This window comes from Montipora capricornis, chromosome 9, assembly GCF_036669925.1.
Source record: "Montipora capricornis isolate CH-2021 chromosome 9, ASM3666992v2, whole genome shotgun sequence".
Lineage (NCBI taxonomy): Eukaryota > Metazoa > Cnidaria > Anthozoa > Scleractinia > Acroporidae > Montipora > Montipora capricornis.
The window spans coordinates 8,769,096-8,776,595 of record NC_090891.1 but is presented as its reverse complement, the minus strand read 5'-3'; positions in this window follow the sequence as shown (position 1 = coordinate 8,776,595).

Here is a 7,500-nt window from a genome sequence, read left to right as displayed (position 1 = left end):
CTAACACAGTTTCGACAGAAATATCTCTCAATCGTTTTTCTTATTTCGAAGCTCTTCAAGATCAACTGACACTGAATGGCAGAAAAGAGATAAGTATTGATATCGAATCAGATGCAAATCTGGTTTGGCAGGCAGGTGCTGATTGTAGAATTGTAATAACTAGGATGCAGTTAGTTGTGCCTAGAATAACTTTTAATTCTGAAGGACAAACACTGTATATGGACAGATTCATTAAAAAAGAATCTCAGAAATGGTCTTATTTAAAGGAACAGATTTATAGATCAGACTCAACCCAACAGAGAGTCGGAACTTTTAAAATCAGTTCAGGGGTTAATAAACCTAGACATGTTTTCGTATACATAAGCAATGATGCAAATGATCAACTTCAGACCGCAAATCCTTTTTTATACAACACATTCAGCGTAGCAAATGCTAGAACTCTTACGAGTTGTCACTTAGTCCTAGGAAATGGAAATGACTATCCTGAGGTAAATTACAGTCCAGCAACAGATTTGACAAGAGTATATAGAGATGTACTTAAATACGTTCATAAAAACAATGAATACAGCGAAGGCACACTGTTGAACAGAAACAATTTTAGTACAATATTTCCATTTTTGTATTTTGATCTAACCAAACAGAAACTAGATATACGAGACGGTGTAACAAAACTGACTTTTAAGTATGAATTATCCGCTGGAACTAATGCAGACTACAGTGCATATGCTCTGGTTCTCAATGAGGAGGATGTTGAAGTAATCAACAAAAACGGTAAATTGATGTTTCGTTAAGAGATGACTGATTACTAAATGACCGATTTTCAAACATATTCATTTCATGAAGATTGAATATTATGTAACATATATTATATTCAATTAATGACAAGAAAATATCATTCTCATGGTGTTAAATTAAGTCAGGGGCAATTGAAAAAGCTCGCAAAAGCGTATTCAACTAAATCGCCAATAACTCTACGATTATCAAGAGACGAACTGAGTGGTTCAGATGAATTGATGCTCACAAAAACACAACTGAAAAAAATACAAAAAGCAATGAAAAATGGTGTAGGAGTAGACATCAAGATCAGCAAAGCTCAAATACAAAATGCTGTAAGACACGGTGGTTCTCTTTGGAGCACTCTCGCTGGTTTATCTTCAAAAGTGCTACCAATGGTAATGCCATTAGCCAAAAAGGTTGCTAGTCCTCTTTTTTCTGGTGCTGTTTCAGGATTGGCTAGCCTAGGTATTAACAAATTATTTGGAGGCACAGTCATGATACCTGGTTCAAAGGTCAATCAACTGATTCCATACAAAGATCATTTAACCACAAAACAAAAGAAAGACATCTTACAAGCGCTTCAAACAGGTTCCAGAATGCACTTTAAACCTACTCAAAAACAGATCGGAAGTGGTATTTGGAGTATTTTAGCATCCATCGGAGTGCCTATGGTACTAAATGCTTTAACCGGCAAAGGACTACAGGTAGATCCACCTGGAGGAGGACCAGCTGGAATACCTGTATATGTCCCTAGAAGCAGAGGTGGTAATCATATGCCTATGATCCCCCCTCCTTTTTATGGAACTTGGGAAAATCCAGTTGGTATGGGGCTGAAACCAAAAAAAAAGACCTCGAACAAAAAAAAAGGTTCAGGATTGCTTCTCGGGAAGAACAGCCCATTCAATTCAATCCCAATTCTAGGAGCTCTGCTTTAATGAAATTCATAGACAAACCGCTCAGCAATTTCGATCTGATCAATTGGGTAAAGCAATTGGGAATAAAACATTTCAGGGGTGTTTTCAGTAGAGACATATTACCTGACAAAATGAATCACAAAGATCTTGATACACATATAGGTCCTGGAACTCATTGGGTTTGTTATCGTAACATTGACAATCATTTATGTGAATACTTTGACAGTTTTGGTTTAATAATGCCTGATGAAATACAATCATATCTGCGAGCCAGTGGTGAAAAATTGATTTATTCTTCTGATGAAATACAAGAGAGAGATTCTGTTTTATGTGGTTACTGGTGTCTATACTATCTAATGGAAAGACAAAGAGGCAGATCGATCCTTGATGTCATACATAATTCCAAGTTCAGTGCAACAGACAAATCAGTGAACCATGCATTCATAATCGATTATTTCAAAAATATATAACGTATGAATATACATGAAATCATATTGCGTGAAACAAAAAAAAGTGACTGAATGTGTTGAACCTTCAGGTTACAAAACAGCCAAAAATGGTAGACTAATGTTCTTTTGCACATGTGCAGAATGCGGAATAAAGAAGACTAAATTTGTTAAAAAACAGGGAAACTAAACAGCCTGTCAGAGATGGCAGGCAAAGGGATCATGTCAGATTTGGGTAATGTTGGCGCCGAATTATTTTTAACTAAAGGAGTACCTTATCTTGGCAAAAAAGCAGTTGAAATGGGTAGATATTACACATCAGAAATGCTACGAGATCCAAAGTTACAGAAGAAAGCCATTGATTATGCTTTGGATAAACTTAATCCGGCAATTCTAAACGTTGGATCACAAGCTTTGAATCAATTGTCGACAAAAATAAGACCAAACAAAAAATACACAACAAACAGAAAAGATCTTGATGGTGGTGCTCTCGACATTCACAAAGCTATCGGTAAATTACCAAAACTGAAAAGCGGATGGACGCTTCCTGGGCATCATTACACAGGACCTTACAATGATTTGGAAAATCAACTGAAGTATGTCCCAAAAACTGGTCAAATATTAGAAATATACGATATACCGACTGGAAGAACTGATGCAATAGCAATGCAACACGATGTTGATTATTCCGTCTGCAAGGATGATAGGAAATGCAAAAATAAAGCAGATAGGAAAATGGTTCAAGCTTTAGACAACGTACCGTATAACGAAAGGCAATGGGGGCATTGGTTGGCAAGAAATGTTATCAATACAAAGCAGAAACTAGGGCTAGGAGTTTCAAGAAACGGGAAAAGCCGTCGAGTAAAGAAAACTGGCAAGAAAAATTAGCAGATGAGTTACATACACCCATATAACGTAATTTTACTCGGCGGCGTGTAATCACAAATCATATTGATGAAATATGGGCAAGTGATCTTGTTGAAATGCAAAAATTTAGCAAATGGAATAAAGGTTATCGGTATCTTCTTATGGTTATTGACATTTTCAGCAAATACGGTTGGATTATACCATTGAAGGATAAGAAAGGTGAATCAGTTACTGAAGCATTTAAAACCATCTTCAGAGATAGAAAACCACAATATCTATGGGTTGATAAGGGTAAAGAGTTCTATAACAAACACTTGAAGGACTTGTTAGACAAAAATGGGATACTTATGTATTCAACCGAAAATGAGGAGAAATCCTCAGTGGTTTAAAGGTGGAATAGAACAATCAAGTCCAAAATGTGGAAACAGTTCACTGTTCAAGGTAATACACAGTATTTAGACATGCTACCAAAAATATTGAAACAGTATAATAATACAAAACATTCAAGCATAAAGATGACACCTGTTGAAGCATCTAATAAAAGGAATGAAGGAACCGTTTACTTCAATTTGTATGGTGATATAGAAACATTAAAACAGAAATCAAAATTTCAAATAGGTGATAAGGTCCGAATATCAAAGTATAAACGAAATGTGTTCGACAAGGGTTATACACCAAATTGGACTGAAGAAGTGTTTACAGTCGATAAGATACGATACACTAATCCTATAACATACAAACTAAAAGATCTCAGAGGTGAAGATATTCAAGGAAGTTTTTATCAACCTGAATTATTAAAAGCCATACAGGATGTTTTTCGTATTGATAAAGTCATTCGGAGGGACTATAAGAAGAAGCAAGCTCTGGTAAAATGGAAGGGATACAGTGATGATTTCAATAGCTGGATACCATTGAAAGATATTGAAAACATATAAAACATTTAAACTGAAGTTATGTAACATATATATAATAACTGCGGTTCATACTGTGTTTGCTATTCGTAGCCAAAAATATTTGATTGTTTCTGGCTATGTTTAAACGCACTCAAAAAATCTGTTTAAAATTAAAATATAGTTAATATTGTATAAATAAATGGAACTTCAAAAGACAACTTACAAAAATAACAAACTGAATGTTGAAATCAATTGTTACGTTGATAAGAAAAATAAAACATGGTTCCGCGGAAAAGAAATAGCTTTGATACTGGAATATAAAAACACATGCAAAGCAATCATAGATCATGTTCACAAAGATGACAAAAAATCGATGGTCTGCAAAATAAAGCCAAAAGCAAGGGGTAACAAAACGTTACCCCTTCCTGAGAGCCCTGAAACTGGGGATAACAAAACGTTATCACTTACTAAAGACCTTGAAAAAGACATCGAATGTTTATTCATAAATGAATCTGGTTTTTATTCCCTGATTCTTTCTTCCAAACAACTTAAAGCAAGAGAATTCAAACATTGGGTTACAAGTAAAGTTTTACCATCAATCAGGAAAAAAGGATATTATGACATAAAAAGTAAAAAATTATTGATTGAAAGTGAATATGACTTGCATTGTAACTAGTGTCATTTGTAAGAGACAAATATTGTGAAGCTCTCATGATTGCAGGATTAGGTGAAAATCAGAGGCTTCCTGGAGTTAGATTATCATCATGGAAAAAAGGTTATATGCCTGGACAATGCGATCTTATGATTATGAATCCAACAAGCAAATACAATTCTTTGTGTATCGAATTCAAAAGCCCAACAGGTTCATACAATGTCTCTGAGCAACAACTTCATATGAAAAAGATGTATGAGAAAAATAAATGCAAATAGATAATAAGCAATTCTTATGATGATGTGATATTTGAAATCGTCAAACATATGGAAGAAAGCAATAGGTATATAAAACGCAGATCAAAAACCATTTAAAAAATATATAAATACATATTATATGAACAAGTTTCCGAAAAAAATTCAATCTCAATCTCAATCTCAATCTGAATCGGAAGAATCTGAAGAATATTCTTTGTATGAAACTGAAGAATCTGAAGAACATTCCCAAGTATCTTCCCAAGAATCTGTTTAAACGCACTACATTTAAAAAAATACATATAGTCACATTATATGGAAGAAAAAAAAGTGGAATTCAAAAAAGGACCTCCAAGGTTCTACACTGATGAAGAAAGAAGAAAGAAGAAGACTGATTACATGCTTCACAAACCATGGTACTGTTATATATGCAACACTGGAATAAATTACAGTCTTGCTGGCAAACATTGCCATTTGAGAACCAAAAAACATTACAAAAATGCATTGAAACACAATGAAGAGAATTAATCCATGTTTTCGAAAAGACAATTCCAAGTGTTCATGTTTGGACGCTTTGAATTTGAGACTATTTAAACGCACATCTATAGGTACTTAAAAAAATGATATCTATAGTTATAGTATAATAAGAATGAAAAATAATACATCACATTATAGTATGAATAAAAAAGATCTAAAAAAACTGAGTAAATCTGAACTGATCAAATTGCTATTGAAGCAAGATAAAAAACCAGTGCCAACACCAAGGACTGTAAAACCAATCAGACCAATCCCAGCACCTCGTAAGAGTGTAAAACAAATGGTTCAAGATTACGAAAACAACATAATTCTTCCACCAATAGAGTTCAGAGATGGATACAAACCAGTGCCAGCACCAAGAACCAAAAGACCAGTGCCAGCACCAAGAACCAAAATAGAGCAAACAGACAAAGCTCTGAAAGGGTTCACAAAGTCTTATGAGATAAACATCAAAAAGAACATCAAAAGACCCACTTGTGCAACTGCAAAACACAAGAAAGGCTGTTGCTAACCATATTGAAAACATATTAATATCAATGAAAGGACTAAAATTTGTCGAAACGCTTAAGGTAATATTTACAAAAATGTCAAATGGAGAAATAGTGTATAAGACCGCATATTTCATCAGTCCAGCTCAAACTATCATAAGTAACACAGAAATAGACAAATCCCTTGAAGTATCAAAACAAGGCATACTAAATAAGTTCGCAGTTTGGATTTCAGAGGGATCTGGTTGGACTGTTGAATCAGTTGAAAACCATTATCTCAATATCGTAAAATATGAACCAATCAAAGGATCATCATACATTAAACTACCACATGAACTCAGAAACAGTTCTCAAAGTTTAATAAACATAAAAAACAGTGACAATGAATGTTTTAGATGGTGTCATATTCGACATCTTAATCCTCAAGACAAAAATCCTCAAAGAATAAAAAAATCGGATAAAGCATTCATTGAAAATTTAAATTATTCAGGAATTGAATTTCCAGTGACTACCAAACAGTACAACAAAATAGAAAAACATCAATGTATTTGGTTATGAAGAAAAACAAAAACATATCCCATTTATGTATCAAAAGAAAAGTATGAAGATTGTATGAATCTGCTTCTTATAACAGAAAATGAAAACAAGCACTATGTATTAATCAAAGATTTCAACAAGTTTATGTACAATCAAACAAAGCACAAAGAGAGGAAACATTTTTGCATGCATTGTCTTCAGTGTTTCAGTTCTGAAAGAGTATTAACTGATCATAAAGAAAACTGTATCCAAGTGAATGGCACACAAGCGATTAAAATGCCAACAAAAGATGACAACATACTAAAATTCAATAATTTCCATAAACAACTACCAGTTCCATTTGTAATATATGCAGACTTCGAAGCCATAACTGAAAAAATACATGGATGTCAACCCAATAATGACAAATCATTTACTGAAGCTTATCACAAGCATACAGACTGTGGTTATGGATACAAGGTTGTTTGTTGTTATGATGATAAATACACGAAACCAGTACAAATTTATAGAGGTGAAAAAGCCGATTACAAATTTATGGAAGCTATGCTAGAGGAAGTTAAATATTGTAAGAAGGTTTGAAAAAAAATTCAACAAACCATTAAGAATGACAAAAGATAATGAAAAAGAATTTCAGAAAGCTGATAAATGCCATATATGTGAGAAAGAATACAATAAAACTGATGTAATAGTAAGAGATCACTGCCATTTGACTGGTCAGTACAGAGAATCCGCACATCAAGATTGTAACCTAAATTTCAGATTGACTGAGAAAATACCAGTTATATTTCACAATCTCCGTGGGTATGACAGTCATTTTATAATGCAAGAGATTGGTGAAATAGTCAAAGAGCATAAATATACAAATAAGAAAGGTAAAAAGTGCCAAATGAATATCAATGCCATACCAAACAACATGGAAAAGTATATGGCTTTCATGCTTGGTAATCATCTGACCTTTATTGATAGTTTTCAATTTATGAGCTCAAGTCTTGATAAACTGGTGAGCAACCTACCAAAAGAAGCATTAATGTATACTTCTCAAAAATTCAAAGGTAAAGAGCTTGATTTAATGTCTCAAAAAGGAGTATATCCATACGACTTCATGGATAGCTTTGATAAATTCAATGAAAAGCTA